At 43.0% G+C, this 21,261-nt stretch overlaps 1 protein-coding gene across 3 annotated transcripts in view; it reads left to right on the top strand.

Moving 5' to 3' along the window:
- The window catches only part of TRAF2 (TNF receptor associated factor 2), a 429,606-nt gene that overhangs the window by 147,525 nt on the left and 260,820 nt on the right, over positions 1 to 21,261 (top strand). The gene's annotated exons all lie outside the window — the stretch shown is intronic.

Below are 21,261 nucleotides of genomic sequence, written 5' to 3'. Positions count from 1 at the left end.
GGGTCTTGTTGTTGCATGCATGTTCATAGACAGTCATGTCTGTTGCTGTTGGCTGATATATTCAATCCATTCATTCATGCATGTTAACACTGGAAAAAGCTAAGGATATGCAGCAATTGTCATTGCAGCTTCTCTGTTTTTTAAAAATATTTTCTGGGCCAGATAACACATCAAGAAAATTATTTGTACACTTAGTGACAGGCAAACCTCTTTCTTCAGTTTTTGCTTCATTATTCTGTAATCATATTGGACTGTATCAAGCACTGCGACATTGTCCATTGTGTCAGCTGCTGAAAAGTATGATCACAATAGATGGTTGCTACAGGAGCGCATTTTGGTAAGAGCGCAAACTCTGTAAAAACTAAAATTTACTATAGGACTATTTGCCTCACTGGTCTTCCTTCTTACAGCTATACTTTAGTTTGCTGCATGAATTCTCTCGAATTACAAAAACAAATGTCTCATCACCCTATGTCTTGATTCCCTCAAATGGCTGCCTCTGTAGTCATGAAACATACACAAAACAACTTGCATCACTTATAAAGCTTTCCAGATGAACAGCTGACAATTTTCTGAAGCAAATAAATAAGAGAATAATTCAAAGTTTGGTGGGTGGCCCACTGCCCAAAAGGGAAGTGGGCGTAATGACCCCTGCTGTCCTGGTAGACTATCGGACACATTATTTAGAGAACTCCATCTGCCTTCGGTGGCGCTGCTGCAAAACGGGAGTTTGTTTTTGTAAAATGAAAAAAGTAATCACAGTGGCCCCTGGAGAGGTGTACTCTAGGGTTTTGGAGTAATTTTAAATTCTTTCTATTCTGGACCACCAGGCTTTTCCTGGCGGTCCCGAACAGGAAACAAGTATGTCAGGCCATATGGTCTAAATAGGGGCGACAGTTTGAGGTACTGGGACCAGCAGCCCAAACTCCTTTGAGCCATTGGTCTAAGGTTACCACTGGCAGAACTGGTGAGGGGCACTGTACTTGGAAGCATGACTGTTCGCATGGCTCCAAAAAGAGTGGACACACCTTCTGTTTGGCAGTCATGGTACTCTGCCACATTTGCAGTTAAGTACCCTGTCTGCCAGACTCTAAATAAGCCACTAAGTAACATGAGAAGTTGATCAGCAAATCTCTTCTACTAGTTGTAACTCCTTCTAATGGATACTTTTAACTGAAGATTCTTCACCGTCTGATTTCTCACTTTGTAAATCTCCCTAGATGGCAGACTGGACCTGGAAATCCTTGTATTACCTTATGTGTGCTGGCAAGTAGTGCCATTGCCCTTTTTTGTGAGTACTTCTTTTGTGGTGGCAGAGCCCTGGAGGTGTTATTTGTTTTTCTCCCCCCCCCCTCCCCAGTGAAGCCTAAGGTCCATCTTCTGACAGAATGTTTGTGGCCCTGCCCCTATGCATGAGAACCCTCATTACAATTTAATGAAGCCCCCAATGAGCCCCTTATCAGCCTGGTGCAAAGATTTCTCAACCCAGTCTGTTATTCACACATTTGCAAGACTGCACCCCTCCAGGTGATCCTACTTTTTCTGAAGCACTATCCTCCCTCCAGGTGATCCTACTTTTTCTGAAGCACTATCCTACCTCTGAGAGCCTCAAAGGTCAGATTTCGACCATTAAGTGAAATGCAAATTATTTTTACACAGCTCCTTCAGAAATGGAATCAAAGAAAGAGGGCACAATGGGCAATAGTCTTTTCATTGGTTACCCTAGTGCTTCTTTCCTTGAATGCTGTTTGTTTTCTTGAGTAGTTAGCTATACTCATGCTCTCTGGCAGGGTGCGTGAGAATGTGTTTGTTTTATTGAAAGATATCTGAAACTCCTTTGCACAAACAGTGCCAGGATGTGGCTAAATAAACTTTGAGGTTTGGCCTAGATACCATAGATTGTGTTGCTGGGTAATGGGCACCAGTGTTGTATTAGATGCCATGCTTGAATGTGTGCCATCAGATTTTCTGGGGATGTCCAAACCTCTCTGATAAATATGTAGGGCTTGATTGTTTGGTGATGATGCAGAATCTATAATCAAATGCTTTGACAGCAAGCTACGGGTTGGTCCTTGGGGTTACTTCCCTTTCCTGCCAATTTCACCAACAGTATTGGAAGTTCTGAGGCTATTCAAGATAGCTTGCCATCTTTTCACAGCTTCTGGGGGAGAGGGAAATGGAGGAAGTGTCTGTCTTCCTCCATTGCCTTCCATCCTCTTGTAATATCCCCTTCATTGATCATTTGGAGCCATTTGTGGATAAAGCCAGGATTAGTATGCTCCACTGTCACTCTGTGCACGCCCTTCAAATTGTTTGTCAGTATTAAGCCCTTCCCCGTTTGTGGTTTATCCTTTCAGTTTTTGCTCTGACATCTGGAGGATCATGCCTTTATTTTTTCCCAAGATGAGATGATGTTGCTCACCAAGGTAGTGTCTGAAATGGTGCCTGCGGCAGAAGGAGCCATGGTTGCTGTTCAAAGAACTTTGGGATTCTCAAGAAGCAGAGGTGTCTGACTCCTATTTTGGACCCCATGAGTCTCAAACTTGTTCCTTAGGAAGAAGTTCAAATCGACGACACTTGCTCAGATTCTGCTTGTCTTGATTCCAAAAGAATAGATTGTATGCCCATACCTATTAGGTGTGTACTATCATGTGCCGCTCCTGCAGGCCCACAGGAATGATCTCTTGTTTTAATGGGGTTGGAGTACTTACAGTTGTCACTGCCTTGCCCTTAGGCCAGACCTAAGCCCCTTTGGTGTTTATGCATGCTACGTTGGTGGTTGTGGCTCATCTTCAGAGGTCAAGGATCCACATATTCTTGTACCGCAACAATTGGCTCTTGAAGCATGCTTGCCTCAGCTGGACCATTTTCAGACAACAGTGTTCTTTTCTCCACTCTGGGATATTCCATCAATGAGCCTAAATCCCATTTTCTGCCTTCTCAGAGAATTACTTTTATTATTGGTGCCTCTTACTTGTGGACACATGCAGCCCTGCAGTGGAACGTTTGCATTTAGTGAACCTAAAATTGCAGGGATATCTTTGGACAGAATTCAGATGCCTGATGAGCATCTTCAGTGGTGGGTGTCTGATTCCAACCTGACATGTGACAAAATAAACAGTACAATATAAGTACATTAATAGAAGAAAACAATTGATGTTGTTAACCAGTTCACATTGTTATAATAGACCCAAACTCCAGCCAATCAGAGGCTAATAATAGACCCAAACTCCAGCCAATCAGAGGCTAGTCTGCACCACTCTTCCCTTCATCGCCCAGCATGGCTGAGACAGTATTGGTGATCCTCCTCCTTCCTTTGTCCACACACGTCCAAGTTCCACCAATAGTAAACCTGCTGTCAATGAGCAACGTCTAGGTCTTGCATCCTCAAATAAAATATTTCAGTTTGACAGAATGGCACCTCACAACAATGAATTTGGATCCCAGAGTATACCACCAGAATTCAAGTCGATCTTGGATCATTCAAAAGCATTTTCCACAAATAAGTCTTATGTAGCAATATGAAAGAGAATCTACTGCTGGTGTATTAAAAATGACAGCCACCCATTTCTTTCTTCTCCAAAACAGTTATTACCATGTATTCTTCACCTGGTGGAGTCCGACTTTGCTCACTCTTCTATAAAGGTGCTTTTGGCAGCGATTTTGCAGAAGAGCGGGTTAAATATCATTGTGTTCAACTAGACTCGTGAAAGAATTAATGAAGGGCTTATTCAGAGCTTTTCCAGCAATAAAAACCTCCTGCAATATCCTGGCAGCCGGATACAGGTCTTTCCCAGCTCATGAAGGGACCGTTTGAACCGATCCATAAAGCGGACATGAAATATGTTTCATCAAAGACAGCACTACTATTGACCCTCATGTCAGCTAGAAGAGTCAGCGCAATCCAAGCCATTCCGTTCACTGAGCCTTTGCTATAGTCCAAGGAAGATAAGGTTTTGTTAGGAGCAAACCCTAAGTTTATAACCAAGGTACTTTCCACTTAAATTAACCTATTGTGTTGTCCACCTATTTTAAGAACTGTTCTTCCCCTGTGGAAAGGGCTCTTCATTCTCTGGACGTCAAACATTGCTTGAAATTCTGTATCTACCGAACAAAGTCCTTCAGAAAATCGGATCAGCTTCTCATATCTTTTGTTCCACCCAGAAAGGGTTACGCACTCTCTAGAAGCAGCATAGCCCGTTAGGTATTGGCAAAAATTGCTTTTGCCATGAAAAAGGGGGAAGACTGCTGTCCAGAAAGGTTGATGCACATTCCAACAGAAAGATGGCTATATCTGCTGCTATGTTTGCCGGGTTATGACTTCCGGACATTTGCAGAGCAGCATCATGGTCGAATGCACATACTTTCGCCAAACACTATTGCTTGGATACAGCATGGAAAGCAGATGCCGCAGTTGGACAAGCAGTTTAGCGTCCCCTCTTTCATTAAGGTACAAATAGTGTTTTCGTTATTTAATTGAAGTGTATTTCGTTTAATGTGTTATTGCTCTATCTCTACTGTTTTGTTTAACTTGTATCTATTATTCTTGGCTCTTCGGGTCTCATTTATTTAGTACCTCTGTTGAGTGGTTTCAACTAATCCTCGTCCATTTGTTCAATACTTACTGCTCACTATCCTGTACCAGCATGTGAAGCTATGACAGCTTCAATACAGGAGAAGAAACACGTTACTTACCTGTACACTGTGGTTCTCTGTTATTGATATATTTCATAGATTCACATGCAACCCCCCTACCTCCCCTATTTTGGCTCACCACCTCTATACCTTACGCGTATATCTTACTACACTTGTGCTCGAAATCTGAGGTATGCTGGCTCTGCAGGGTAAGAGTGGTCCAGGGTCTAACCTCTGATTGGCTGGAGTTTGGGTCTGCTATAACAATGTGAATTGGTTAACAACATCAATTGTTTTTTCTATTCTGTTAATGAACTTACATTGTACTGCTTATTTTGAATACGGTGGGACTCCCACCATGACAGCGGGAAAGATTCAAGCATGTGAATCTCTGAGAGATAGCCATACTGGAGACCCACAGTGTACAGGTAAGTAACTTTTTTTTTTTCCATAATAACCAATTTTTATTAATATATTGAACAAAATGTTACGTTTGAGAAGCCGTTTGCACTGCAAGAATCTTGCCAGTAGAAGTTTCACCAATACGTGATACTTAATTTTTTCAGAAGTTATTTCCAAGTGCATAAATATTTGTTAGTTTCTCCATTCACTTTAGTGAATACCGCAGCCTCTTACGATAAGGCTCTCTAAATATACTTGCATTGGTTGATTGAATTCTCCATTTCTCAATCTATATGCAACAGCAGAAGAAAATCTACCCGTTTTACAGTTCTTAGTTTGTAAATGAATAGGTGCAGGGGTCCAAAGTTTTTCTTAAGTTACTTAATACCAAGGCTGCATAGGCTTGGTTGACCTCTTTAATCCATCTTCTAACTCTCTAAGCTTCCCGCCTCTTTATCTCAGTTTTGCAAGATTTCATCCCTGCTTTCTCTTGGTCACAGTTTTCCTCTTTCTCACAATTTTCATGTGTTTCACACCCTCCTTTCTCCAGCTCATTTCTTAATTTCTTTTTTGCTCTGATGATGAAAAATAAGTCCTGGTCCCAACAAATGATAGTTGGTGCCCACCACCGGCATAAATTAAGCACTGCTGTGTTACATAGTGTACGCTAAATTTAGTTCAGTTATTTCATGTAACTACTTCAATTGTTGAATGTGGAATAAAAGTCTTTTCTGTTGATGTTTTTACAGTTTATAAAAATATAATATTAAAAGCAATACTTGTTTTTTCTTGAATGGTAGTTCAGTTTATACCCATCTGCACCATTAAAATGCATTTCTTATGTTTCCTTGATTTACATTGCACCAAAGCATCATTTTAATGTTTGTTAAAGTCTAATTTAGCTGTGTCTAGCTAACCCCTTGTGAAACGCGAGCAGGCCTGGTTTCTGTTGCTATTTTAAAAACACTTCAAGCGTGAGAGTTCGGGGAATCCCAAAACAAAGAAGTGAAGAACTTTTTGTAGCACACAGGTCTGGGGCATTTTTCTGATAGTGCAACCAACTCTTGTCTCTTATTTCCATGGGTTCATCCTTAAGAATAAAAGAAAACAAGCATTTGCAATGCACTAGGGTCTCGCATTTCCCCGAGTTACAGCTATTTAGCAGTTGTAAACTCCCAACCGAATTTTTCTTTCCATATTGAAAGAAAAAAACAGCACGATCGCGCCGCTACAATTTAATCGTAATGAATAAGTGCAATTATCTACGTAACCGGCAAAAGTGCAATTAACTATGTAATAGGGTCGATGTTACGCAAAGCGCTTGACTTCTGCCAAGCGAGATCGCTCTGCGAACAAAAGATAAAAAGTAGTCCACAAACCTGACGGGAAACAGCGAGCCTCGCATGTTTTCAGTACTTGATTGCTGCGCTTGAGGAGGGCTAACCACTGGAAAAGGCATGACATATGTGTGCGTTCCACTAATGAAAGCAAGCAGATTTTAACAGGCAAGCCCACAAACCAATGAAAGACAACTGACGTGACATGAACGGGGCTCCGAGCCCTTTTCTAACTCCTAAAGCGTCTCGCAAGCACATGCGACGCAGGCTCGACCCTAAAGATAGTCTGTACTCTGCAGTCTACTTCATCGTTTTTCCACAAAATAGCGATCTGCTGCCTAATGCAAGGCAAACTTTTCTTGTTTTGCGTAACGGATTGTACAGTTCAAAAATGGCATTTCTATTTCATATCATGACTTGATATGGCTCAGATGTTTGTGGACGGTAAGCAAGTCCTCCTGCATCACACTATTTGTTTATTGTGAAAAGGTACCAGATTTGTTCTCTCCCTTTGACGTTACTCCACCTCATTTGTGGGCCCAGGGTTTATGAAATACTCTTGCTGCTCTGTGAGAGATGGTAGTCGCCCCTAGAACGCACCTTTCAAATCACCTGGCTATCTGCAGAGCTCTCGAGTTTTCAAAATCCTTAAAAACAAATCATATTGATGACATGACATAAAAAAAGAAGCTTTCATGACATTTTGCACTGATGGCACTACCAGAGGTTGCATCATTAAAATCACAGGAATGTTCAAATTAAATGTTACATCCATAAAATACCAAAAACCTCAAGAAAGAACCAAAAATGAAATCACACAAAGTGTAATATGTACAGGGTTCCACACATTTTATATATATATATATGTTCGATGGCATGTGTAGCTGCAGATACACATGCTTTGCATTATCCTGCCATCTAGTGTTGGGCTCGGAGTGTTACAAGTTTCTTCAAAGAAGTATTTTCGAGTCACGAGACCGAGGGACTCCTCCCTTTCGGCTCCATTGTGCATGGGCGTCGACTCCATCTTAGATAGTTTCTTTTCTGCCATCAGGTTCGGACGTGTTCCTCTTCACTCCATGTTTCGGTTCGGAAAAGTTAGTTAACAATTGGAAAATTTGACGGTATTGTTTGCGCTCGGTATCGGGTTAGTGATAGCACATCGACACCGAAGAAAAGAAGAGCTCCGGCAGCCCTTCGTGGCATCCACTCCTCGGCGGGGCCTGGTCAGCCCGACCGCGTGCGTCTTCAAGGCTCATGGAACGGACCCCATTCTGCTTCTGCCCCAAATGCCACGCTAAGTATCCTTCTACAGACCAACATTTGGTCTGTAATTTGTGTTTGTCCCCCGAACACAAAGAGGATATGTGCGAGGCCTGTCGGGCATTTCGGTCGAGGAAGACGCTGCGGGACCGGAGAGCTCGAAGACTTCAAATGGCGTCGACACCAGCTGGACACCCCGACGTCGAAGAAGAGGAGACATTCTCCATTCCAGATTCGGACTCGGAAGAGCCCGAGAGTGAGCAGCCGACGAGGCAACAAACCGTGAGTAAACCAGCCCCGGCAAAAACTCACTCGAAAATCATGAAGGCCCAGGGGACCCCACCGCCGACAGGCCATGGCTTTACCCAACAGCACTGTGACCAAGCATCGGCACCGAAAAAGGCCTCACAGCAGCCGAAGACATCCGACTCTGGTCGAGATATCGGCTCCGAATATACCCGGCACCGAGATACCGGCTCCGACCAGATCCGGCCCCGAGAAATCGGCACCCCGAAATCCAAAAAGGTTTCTTCGGAGCCAAAAAAGACTGCTGAAAAGGTGTCGGTGCCGAAACACCCAGCCTCGGAGCCGAAACAAAGCTCCTATACGGACGAACAGGGCCTTTCCTCACAATTACAAGGCCACAGGTTTGAACAAGAACTGGGAATGGGAGAGCCAGAACCATACCCAGAGGAGGCTCCATATACAGAAAGACACGGGGAAAATAAGTACACTTCCCCCAATTAAGATGAAGCGGAAGCTCGCATTCCATGAGGCGGAAATGCAGCCAAAAGCAAAAGTGGCTAAAGAAAAAACACCACCACAGTTTTCTCCACAGCCATCGCCACCGCCCTCACCACATCTGTCCCCAATAGCAACACCCCCAATTGTGCAGTCACCAACGCACACAGGGATGAGCCAAGATGACCCAGTTGCATGGGATCTGTACGATGCACCAGTCTCTGATAATAGTCCGGATTGCTACCCGGCAAAACCATCACCACTAGAAGACAGTACTGCTTACATGCAGGTGGTTTCCAGGGCAGCTACTTTTCATAACGTAGCATTGCATTCAGAACCTATAGAAGATGACTTCTTGTTCAATACCCTGTCATCAACACACAACCAATACCAAAGTTTGCCAATGTTAACAGGCATGTTAAAACACGCCAAACAGGTGTTTCAAGACCCAGTCAAGAGCAGAGCCATCACATCTAGGGTGGAAAATAAATATAAACCTCCCCCTTCAGACCCTGTATACATTACGCAACAGCTGACTCCTGATTCAGTGGTAGTGGGAGCAGCCCGGAAAAGGACAAACTTCTGGGGACGCACCACCACCCGACAAAGAAAGTCGGAAATTCGATGCTGCAGGCAAAAGGGTGGCAGCACAAGCAGCCAATCAATGGCGAATTGCCAATTCGCAGGCTCTATTGGCAAGATACGACAGGGCACATTGGGACGAAATGCAACATTTCATTGAACACCTTCCCAAAGAGTTCCAGAAGCGTGCCCAACAGGTTGTAGAGGAGGGCCAAACCATCTCCAACAATCAAATAAGGTCGGCTATGGACTCAGCAGACACGGCTGCCAGAACAGTAAACACGGCGGTCACCATTCGGAGACACACGTGGCTACGTACCTCCGGATTTAAGCCAGAGATCCAGCCGGCTGTGCTGAATATGCCTTTCAACGGACAACAATTGTTTGGGCCGGAGGTGGATACAGCAATAGACAAACTGAAGAAAGACACTGACACGGCCAAAGCCATGGGCGCGCTCTACTCCCCACAGAGCAGAGGCACTTTTAGGAAGCCACACTTTAGAGGGGGGTTTCGGGCCCAAACCACAGAGCCTTCTACCTCACAGGCCAGACCCACATACCAGGGCCAATACCAAAGAGGAGGCTTCCGGGGACAATATAGGGGTGGACAGTTCCCTAAAACAAGAGGGAAATTCCAAAGCCCAAAAACCCCACAAACTAAACAGTGACTCCAACGTCACAAAACCACAACACCAGTGGGGGGGAGACTCACAGATTATTACCAAAATTGGAAACACATAACTACGGACTCGTGGGTCCTAGCCATTATCCATTATGGTTATTGCATAGAATTCCTACAAATACCACCAAATGTGCCTCCAAGAGCACACAACATGTCCAAACGGCACTTACATCTGTTACAACTAGAAGTCCAAGCGTTGTTACAAAAAGAAGCAATAGAACTAGTACCCAACCATCAAAAAAGAACAGGTGTTTACTCCCTGTATTTCCTAATTCCAAAAAAGGACAAAACACTGAGACCCATATTAAACCTCAGAACACTAAATCTTTACATAAAATCAAATCACTTTCACGTGGTGACACTTCAAGAAGTGATTCCCTTGCTCAAACAACAGGACTACATGTCAACATTAGATCTCAAGGATGCTTACTTCCACATACCCATACATCCTTCCCACAGGAAATTCTTAAGGTTTGTAATCCAAGGCGTGCATTACCAATTCAAAGTGTCACCGTTCGGGATAACAACAGCACCAAGAGTATTCACAAAATGCCTTGCGGTAGTAGCTGCTCATATCAGGAGGCAGCACATGTACGTATTCCCTTACTTAGACGATTGGTTAATAAAAACCAGCACTCAGCAACAATGTCTTCAAAACACAAAATACGTCATAGAAAGCCTTCACAAGCTAGGGTTCTCTATAAACTACCAAAAATCACATCTATAACCGTGTCAAATACAACAATACTTAGGAGCAACAATCAACACACAAAAAGGGATTGCCACTCCAAGTCCACAAAAGGTACAAGCATTCCAAAATGTAATACTAAACATGCACCCAAACCAACACTATCAAGTGAGGTTTGTGATGAAACTTCTAGGCATGTCTTCATGCATAGCCATTGTCCCAAACGCAAGACTTCACATGCGGCCCTTACAACAGTGTCTAGCAACACAATGGACACAAGCACAGGGTCAACTTCAAGATCTAGTGTTGATAGACCGCCAAACACACTCCTCGCTTCAGTGGTGGAATCCTATAAATTTAAACCAAGGGCGGCCATTCCAAGACCCTGTGCCTCAATACGTGAGCACAACACGTGCTTCCATGGTAGGGTGGGGAGCACACCTCAACCAGCACAGCATACAGGGACAATGGGACGCTCAACAATGCCAACTTCATATAAATCATCTGGAACTGCTAGCAGTATTTCTAGCATTGAAAGCATTTCAACCCTTAATAGCCCACAAACACATTGTTGTCAAAACAGACAACATGACAACAATGTATTACCTAAACAAACAGGGAGGGACACACTCATCACAGCTGTCTCTCTTAGCACAAAAGATTTGGCATTGGGCGATTCAATCCCAGGAATCCAAAACCAGTTAGCCGACAATCTCAGTCGAGATCACCAACAAACCCACGAATGGGAAATTCATCCCCAGATACTACAAACTTACTTTCAATGCTGGGGAACACCACAAATAGACCTATTCGCAACAAAAGAAAACGCAAAATGCCAAAACTTCGCGTCCATGTATCCTCACCCTCACTCCAAGGGCAATGCGTTATGGATGAGTTGGTCAGAGATATTTGCTTACGCTTTTCCCCCCTCTCCCACTCCTTCCGTATCTAGTAAACAAATTGAGTCAAAACAAACTCAAACTAATACTAATAGCACCAACTTGGGCTCGCCAGCCATGGTACACAACACTACTAGATCTGTCAGTAGTACCTCATATCAAACTACCAAACAGACCAGATCTGTTAACTCAACACAAACAACAGATCAGACACCCGAATCCAGCATCGCTCAATCTAGCAATCTGGCTCCTGAAATCATAGAATTTGGACATTTAGACCTTACACAAGAATGTATGGAGGTCATTAAACAAGCAAGAAAACCTACTACAAGACATTGTTATGCAAATAAATGGAAAAGATTTGTTTATTACTGCCATAATAATCAAATTCAACCACTACATGCGTCCGCAAAAAAGATTGTAAGCTACTTATTACACTTACAAAAATCAAATCTAGCTTTTTCGTCCATTAAAATACATCTCACAGCAATATCTGCCTATCTGCAGATTACACATTCAACATCACTCTTTAGAATCCCAGTCATCAAAGCATTTATGGAGGGTCTAAAGAGAATCATACCCCTGAGAACACCACCAGTTCCCTCATGGAACCTCAATATTGTATTAACACGACTCATGGGTCCACCATTTGAACCCATGCACTCTTGTGAAATGCAATACTTAACCTGGAAAGTAGCCTTCCTAATAGCTATCACGTCTCTTAGAAGAGTAAATGAAATATAAGCATTTACTATACAAGAACACTTTATACAAATACAAAAACATAAAGTGGTTCTACGCACAAATCCCACATTTTTACCAAAAGTTATATCACTGTTCCACCTAAACCGAACAGTGGAACTCCCAGTCTTTTTTCCACAACCAGACTCACTAGCCGAAAGAGCCTTACATTCATTAGACATCAAAAGAGCACTAATGTATTACATTGATAGAACAAAACAATTTTGCAAGACAAAACAATTGTTTGTAGCCTTCCAAAAATCTCATGCAGGAAATCCAATATCCAAACAAGGCATTGCCAGATGGATAGTGAAATGTATTCAAACCTGCTATGTTAAAGCAAAGAGAGACCTGCCTATTACCCCAAAGGCACACTCCACTAGAAAGAAAGGCGCCTATAGGAAATATACCTATGACAGAAATATGTAAGGCAGCCACATGGTCAACGCCTCATACATTCACAAAACACTACTGTGTAGATGTGTTAACAACACAACAAGCCACAGTAGGACAGGCAGTATTACGAACATTATTTCAAACAACTTCGACTCCTACAGGTTAAGCCACCGCTTTTGGGGAGTAACTGCTTACTAGTCTATGCACAGCATGTGTATCTGCAGCTACACATGCCATCGAACGGAAAATGTCACTTACCCAGTGTACATCTGTTCGTGCCATGAGACGCTGCAGATTCACATGCGCCCTCCCGCCTCCCCGGGAGCCTGTAGCCGTTTAAGTTGATGAAAACTGTATATTATATGTTGATAAAACTTGTAAATTTGTAAATATATATCACTGTTAATCACATTAGGTACATACATACTTACTCCATTGCATGGGCACCTGTACTATATACACAACTCCTACCTCACCCTATGCGGGAAAAACAATCTAAGATGGAGTCGACGCCCATGCGCAATGGAGCCGTAAGGGAGGAGTCCCTCGGTCTCGTGACTCGAAAAGACTTCTTCGAAGAAAAACAACTTGTAACACTCCCAGCCCAACACTAGATGGCAGGATAATGCACAGCATGTGAATCTGCAGCGACTCATGCCACGAACAGATGTACACTGGGTAGTTGACATTTTATATATATATATATATATATAATGAAATGTGTGGAGCCTTTGTCTACTTTGTGCAGAGCATCTGCTTTAGAAGAGCTTTGCCCTTGGTGGCTGAATTTCAAGAAAAGTCTTCCACTGTCAGGACCTTTTCTGAATACAGCACAGTTCTGATCAGAGAAAATTTTTAATTTTGGTTTTTAGCATGCGTTGCACGGTATTAAACTCAGTCTGTTGTGAGTGACCGCTCAACTTGGTTGCTAAATGCTTGAACAAGACTTGAGGTCTTCATCTACTGCGGGTTTAGTGCCCTATTCTGATGTATCATACTCTTCCAGTGCCCTTGAAATCTGTCAGTGCAGGCACAATTTGTTGTTATTTCTGAATTGCCCTTGCATGCTTTTTTTCCATCAACCCCTTCAGGCTTCCCTCTCTACATCCTCTTTTCCTACTTTTCATTATCTTTTTTTTCTTGGTTGACCTCCCATTTTCCGTAGGGCCTGTATATCATTCCAATGTTTTTATTCCTCAGAGTATAAGAAATGTATAGCTCTCCTGCTCCTTCATGCCTCTCTCCCACAGATTTCCCCATTTCCTCCATAGACCGACAGCAGTCACTGGGAAACATTTTTGCCTTAGTTGCACTAGGATTTTTGCAGAAACCTGTTTGCTGTAGGCTCAACGATAGACGTACTGATCACCCCTTAATGCTGGCCATCTTTGTACAGGTACATGGTACTCAACATGGAGAACTAATTTTGAAAACTTACTATAAAAGGCCTGCTTTATGTGCTTCCCCTTGACGCTTACCACTTTTTGGAGGCCATTGCCCCCACCGTTTCGACCTTAAAAACGAATTTTCTCTTGAAGATCAGAGAAATAAATTTGCAACCATCCTCTGGGTGGAGAAACTACCTGTGCATTATTTATGTATACCCTCCGATTTTCTTATTTTGTAGGTGGTATCCACGCTTTGCAGTTGTGCCTACTTTGAAAGAGCCATCACCCATTAAGGCAGGCAGAAAATTCTGTCACACATTTGATATTAGTATTTTAAGCACAAATAAATGTTCAGATGAGTGCAGATTCGGGTTTTGTGCCTCTGCCCGGCTGACTCTTATAAATTTAGATATTTCCACTCCTGAGTGGCATTTAGCTGTGCACATACCTTCATGTACTGGGTCCCTGTCACCCTTGTCGGTTTATAGTTGATTCATCTCCAGAGGCTGTCCACCGATTACTTGTTCCAGGTTAAGCCTGCTATTCAAAGCAGCCAATGCAAACTAGGATTCATTTGTGATTTCATCTCATGTGGGTCAAGGCAAGTCTCTCATCTTTCGGTAAAGTATTGGCCATTAATGGGGAATGGATAATTCTTTCTAGGCTTTGTGTCCAGCTCTCCTTTTGAAACCTATGTGAAGCCATATAGTTTGCCTTTCTCTTTACATGAGGAACTCATTCTTTTCAGTTCAGATCTGACAGTTTGTTTGCATTCTGTAATGCGTCTCTCGCCTTCCAGTATCATTTGCAGACATTTGATCTCGTGTTTCCTTTTTGACTTTCTGCGTAGCTTCTCAATTGATTGGGTTGGATCATTCTGGATGCTCTGAAATGACGACGACTTCAGAACGTTGTGCATGGTACCGTAGCATCTTTCAGCAGCTAAGAAACCCCCAGGCTCATGTAGTACTCCAATCTCCTTGACTTCAGCAACAGGTACCCATAAGTGGACTTAGGTGTTGCTCGTATGCACCCATTACTAACGTGCTTGTCTAAACATTTCATTGTTGTAATGGCAGCTGCTTTGTACCCCACAATGATCACTCACTCCTGTGGGACAGTCCAAGTCATTTTAGCTCTAAGCCATCTCTTTGTGCTGCACAAGTAAAATCTTTGAATGACGCTGGTACTGGAAGGTTGTGCATGGATGAACAACTCAGCCCTCACCACCAGGCTGACTGCGCGTGTGGATGAGCTCAGATGTCAGCTGCCCTTTTGTACACTACTGGAAGAAATTTGACGGAAAGTCCCTTCTTTCCCAACAACAATCAGTTGTGGAAATCACCTACTCAGTCATTCTATTGTTACGTTTTTTGCTGCTAGAATTAACTTACACAGTGCTATTCTTGTATTGATGTTTAATTTATTAAAATCCACCATAAGCATACACAAAAACTGAAAGTCGGGTTCAGTGTACCATAAAGCAAATAAAAAGAAGCACATGGGCTTCCTGTTAGAGAAACTAAATGTAATGATGCAACTGTTTGCCACTGATGTTCATTTCCTAGTTATACAGAACACGCTTGCCTTAAAACCTATCCAGGTACCAAAATAAAAGTCCACTTATTTCAGTGATTTGTTGTGAGCCTCTACAAATGTTGTCAATCTTGCTGACAGTTAACTATCTCTGCCAGTAAGAAAAAAGCCAACAGCATCTTTGTAGCGGCCTGGACCAGCTTTGAATAATAGTGGTTTCAACTAGCACACTCTTTCTGCTTTGCTGGCACAAATGAAAATTATGCGTGAAAAATATTTTCATGATGCCACTTACATTTTAAGACACATTTTCAACTCTCCCAACTGCTCCTAAATTCATGTAATGGGAAATGTTAAAACCTTGCAGGAAACATGTGCTCCACACAACTAGAAAACGGGGCAAAGAAATGCTTTTGTTTTTTTGGGGATCTGATAACACTCGATTGCAAGTCAGAACACTGTCGCCAAGGCAAACTGTTCCACGTCCAAGCAGTGAGAAATGCTTGTAAGGTAGCAATGAACCCGTGCTGCTGGTGTCTGAGACCAATGGCAAGAGCCTATGCCACTGAGCTATAATGCCAGTCGTATCTAAGAGTGCCCATTAATTTGGTTGATTGAATTATAGTTTGCTTCACATTTCCAACATGCTCCTTTCTTGGTAAAACTGAAGGCCTCTTTTAAATGGGTATACCAAGGTTGTGCTCTTTTGACACATTTGCTCTCAAAAGCTAAGCTTTCAGGGCTTTTAATTTAGTGAGTCATTCTCAAAAGCAATTTATTACAAGACTTGATCCAGTAGCAAGGACGTTCATTTCTAACCAAAATTCAGACCTCACCTTGGACTGTTTTGTACCCAGAGTAGTCAATATAAACACCTTCAGACAGTGAACATTGCGTGAGGTAAAATCAGATTGAGAACTTGCAGGGAAATGCTCCCAACCCCCATGTTAGTTTGGTTAAGAAGCTAAGTGCCGTAACGTTTAAAATAGCTTCTTTAGGAAAAAAACTGTTTTTTTGTAATTGGATTAAGTCCTAATACATTACTTATTGCTTAAGAGGTTAAATGACGTGTGGGTGGGTCCTGCCTTCTTCAGCCCATAATCATAGGTGAGCGAAATACCCCACATTTTGTTCTTTTGCCTCACAAATAACATGATCATAACTTTACAACTTCACACCCAAACACAATGAATTACTTTGGTTTTCACTTCATTAACCTTCAGTTTATTGGAGTAATTGTATTCTTTTAAGGCACTTAAGGCCCTTTGGAACTTTATAGATGTTACATTTGGGAGGACCATATTGTCAAAATTGATATGTTCGTACATCTTCTTTTGGGAAAAGTATGCATGTTTTCTCAAGGTGCTTCCTCAGTTCACCTGAGCAGAGACTGAGAACAGGAATGCCAACACACCAAACCTATGCCCTGTTACTCCGATTCAGATATTTTTATGGAAACTTTAGATTGCTTCTCAGCAGAGTGGGTGATATTCTCCAGGTTGAAGGTTTTCTCCTTACAACCCCTCCTTTGACTCCTTTAGACGCACCTATAAAATATGCGTGTAATGTTTATTTTTTTTATTAAATTTTTTACTTCGAAGTATTGATGAATCAGAATGCAACAGATCATATTATCATCCAATCTTTTATATGATGGATGGAATCCCACCCATTTTTTGGATTGTGCCCACTTAGATGGGAACATCACGTACAGATTTTTTTAGTGTGGTTGTTGACTTGAACAATTTGTATGTTTGCCCCCCATCTCATGGTTCACTATGTTCCCTGGCTAAACGCAGTGATTTTGTCCAGATTATTCACAGAATTCCATAGCTTGTTGCAGTTGCCTCCTTTGCATAATTTGTTTAACTTTATGTACTGTCAGTCTCAACCATTAATGTTGTATACTTTGTTTTGTACTCCTAACCTTTTTTTAGGGCCACAATGGTTGCTAAAGTTTTAAGTGACCTAATGATTCTATTAAAAAGTCGCTTTTCCAGTATCAGATTGTCGGTAACCCACCCGGTTTTATAGCAGTTCTGTTGTTAACCATTACTTTCTTGTTTCCTTCATTACCTAACAAAATAACGGGTATTTAATTATTCTCTTCAGAAATAATGTAATCGATGCCCATTTTGCTCAGTAAAGCAGAGTTATCAAGGGATAATTTACAAACATCTAATAATTTATTCTTGGGAAGATTGCACATAATCTAATGTTTTGAACAACACTGTGCAGCCCCCTAAACACTAATTTTGTGTACCCTTTCTATCAGTAGATTCAAATTTTTTTTGAAGAATGATTGTTCACATAAACCAAATAGAAAATGAAAGTAAATGAATAGGATAATACAGTCTTCCATCTAACGTCTGCCTTCCTGTAATTTTTAAAATTTCTATCCCACATTGACAATTAATAGCCCAGAAGTTAAAACTGCATCTCAGCCTGCAATTTGTCACCCTCACTATGTCTCCTTCACCATGGTAAATTGTCCGATGGTGTGCTTCTTAAGAAATGTAACCAAAATATCCCACATCATTCACAGGGGCAGTGGTTAAATGAAGATTAACATCTCCACTAACCACCAAACCCTTATGCTGAAGCTCTCAACACAACTGATGTGTGATACAATCATTCAGATTTAGTAACAGACTTTGTGTATACATCAGCAGAGTAATATTAGAGGTAGGAGAAATGTTTAAGGTAGTTCACTAATTCAGCAAAGCCTATGGCTGAGGTCAATAAACTTACTTTTGTCTAGTAAGTGTTGAGGTTCTCCTTGTACACCGTTTCCGATAAACCCCAAAATGTATGCTCAATCGTGTTTTGAAGGCACTGATTGTCTATATTTTTCTGATACAGACTTCTAGCCGCGGATTCGTCACCTTGTGAATATTCCCCAGACATCAGACTGGAAATGAAATTTATTCAGCATTACCTATGTGCGCCAGTAGGTGGTGCTGTGCAGCTCCGCACTGACGTCCTTCCTCTCTGAAAATGACATGCGGAGCCTATATAGGTCCTACTCCCTCATGCTAATGTCAGTTTGTTTCCTTCTGCGCCACCAGGCGGGGATCTGGAGCTACGTCTTCTCTTTGAGACCTTTACCTAATTCAAAAAAGTTTTTTACAGTGTGCCAGTGGCATGTCACCTCCCAAAACCCTAAGTTTTAAGCCTTGTAAGGACGTGACCGATCCTCACTAAATTTGCCTGTGATGCCTACGGCCGAGCCATGAATCTAAGGCATGCAGTAACTGCCCGTCGATGAACCCAAAGGCCATTCAAAACGGCAAGGTGAAACTCTACATCGTCAAGCACCGGAAAACTACCAAACTGGACTGGTTCGAGTTGAAAGTTCAGTCGCATTCGAGATCCAGAAGCCATCTGAGCCATTCCAATGATTGGTCTCTTCCTTGATCCAGACCGTTGGGTAAGTCGAAGAGGGAAAAAAAAAAAGAATTAATAGTGGGACTTCGTCTCCTCCTGCCATCCACTCCCCTAAGAAGGTGCTGGGGTAATTTCATACAGCTTGATCTCGCTACCAAGACATTTGACTTGGGAACTGACCCCTCATCTTGTGGTACAACCCAAGTTTCCAGGGGCCTCAGCCATTGAAGAGTTCCACGCAGCTATGCTGTAGCTCTTCAGAGGCCTGTCTGCACCCTCAGAGTCAACCTTGAGCCCGCTGGAGCCGCCAGGTTCTCTATCTGGGTTACCGCCAGCGAGATCACCCTTCTCGCTAGTTTAACCCTTTTAGCCCCTGACAGGGCTGCACCCTACCTTTCCTTCCTCCACCTCCTACCCAACAACTGACCATCTTTCTTTTTTACAGCAGGAACTGCAATTTCTTCCTGCTAAAGGGGCTATCGAAAGAGTGCCCGTGTCCGGAGTAGGACGAGGTTGTTATTCCTGCTACTTTATGGTGTTACAGAAGGCTAGAGTCCTTCTTCAGATTTTAGACTGGCGCCCTCAACGCTTTTCTCCGGAAGGAGAAATTCGAAATGCTCACACACTGGTCCTTGACCCTTGAGACTTGACGGTGCCATTGCAGCTGTAGGACACGGGCATATGCCTGTCCTGCCGGTCCATCAGCACTACCTGAAGTTTTTCGTGGAAAAGCAGTGTGAGGATGGTGTGGTTGTGCAACATCCCCATTTAATACTTAACCCCTTTGGAACCCTTAGGTTTCATTTGTTAAACCTTCAGCTCAATTCTGGTTAGTTGTTGCTCTGAACAGCAAGGCTTACACAAAGGAACAAGTGTAAAGCATTTAGACAGCATCAAAACAATTGAAGTGATAGACAAGACACCAAAGAAATCTGACACCAATTTATAAAAATAGACTGTATTTTATGTGTTCTTAGACACCATAACTTAAAGGATCTGGCAGAGAGAAAAGAGAGGGTTCTTAAAATATAGAATTTGAAAGTTATAGTAAATCTGAGTATGTCTCTCAACTGCAAACAAGCATTGGCAAATTCACCTAACTGAACACATGGAAAGATTTTCACTAAAACGTTTGGGCTAGTTTTATTGCGGTTTCTTAGGACTCACTTCAGGCAACCAACTACAATAGGGAGCCAGTCTGAGGGACCAGCAAGGTCCTCAGACATTTGCCTTGCATGTAAAGCAGTCTTTGGTCCGTTCCAGGCACTTTTATCTGTTGTAGGGCTTTCCTATGGAAGTGGTCCGGATGAAGAAGGTTGAAAATTCTCAAATGATGCTCATGAAGTCATGTGATCAGTGTGGGTCTTGCTAAAAAGTACTCCTCCATCCACAAAGGGGTGAGGTGATCCTGGCCACAGGGTTGACATCCCTCAAAGTCCTCTCGATGCTGGAAGAAGTCCAGTCGCTGCTGGACTACTGGTTGCCCAGTATCGCAGTACAGGGTAATCCTTCTTGGGTCAATAATTCATCCTCTGGAGGTCCCAGCTGCACCTCAGTGACACTCCCAGACTCAACAAACTCAGGTGCAACTTTGTGCATGGGGTCCTGGTCCCTGGTGCTGCAGGGCAGCGGTTGGCAGTGGGTTGAAGACATTGGGCTACCAACCTACCCCAGCAGGCTTCTCAGCTGTTGTATCTCTGTGTTTTGAACAGGATGCCAGCTCACCTGCCCTTGGAGTCTTTTAGCTTTGGCTGGTCTCTGGAGACGACTTCTCAAGCAGGATTCAACAGGCACAGTCCCTCTCCTTTCCTAGTCGCCAGGTTCAGCAGGTGCACTCCACACAGGTGAAGCCTCTCTTTGCTAGTTCCATGGTGCAGCAGGGCAGTCATTCTTCAGCCCTTCTTCCAGTCCAGTGGACATCTGAGTTCCAGGTGGCAGGGCTGCTTATGCTCAGAAAATGCTGTCAGTGCAGGATGCGGTTGGTAGCCAATGGGCTACCAGGTTCCCTCCCATGTGATGACCACTTCCTTCGAAGTGTGGCATCGGTGCATCCCAGGATCCACCATTCTGCCACTTCCAAAATGGCAGGACCCCACGTACACAGCCCAGGGGTGTGGCTTCCAAGTGGGCCCCTACTCTATCCTTTCCTGTGAGTGGTAAGTACATCTCTCCAAGAGGGCAGAAAGCTGTCTCTGCTGCACAGCTCCCTCTGCAGCCAGTATGCCCACAGGGGTCTGAAGGCAACAAAATGGCAACTTTGCCAAAGTTGCACAATGAAAACTGTTGTATTAACTTCGACCTTGGAATCAAGTTGGGCTTAATGTAGCAATTAGTTTGAGATCTACAATGACTCTCTTTGATCTCACCCTGAGCACAGCTGAGGTGTCAGTTTATAACTCTGCTCTCACCAAACGGTGACCATTCTTTTTCCCCAGCAAAAATTACTGTTCCCAATTCTCACCATGAGAACATGTAAAGTTACATGTTCTGCCCTTGGAATATGTCGTACCTTGCCTTAGGGCTCGATAGTCACTAGATATTACTTTGGCAGGCCTAACTACATATACCAAGGGGCAGTCTGGCT

Source organism: Pleurodeles waltl, chromosome 6 (genome assembly GCF_031143425.1).
Source record: "Pleurodeles waltl isolate 20211129_DDA chromosome 6, aPleWal1.hap1.20221129, whole genome shotgun sequence".
NCBI classification, from domain to species: Eukaryota; Metazoa; Chordata; class Amphibia; order Caudata; family Salamandridae; genus Pleurodeles; species Pleurodeles waltl.
This window is presented reverse-complemented; position numbering and strand designations above follow the sequence as displayed.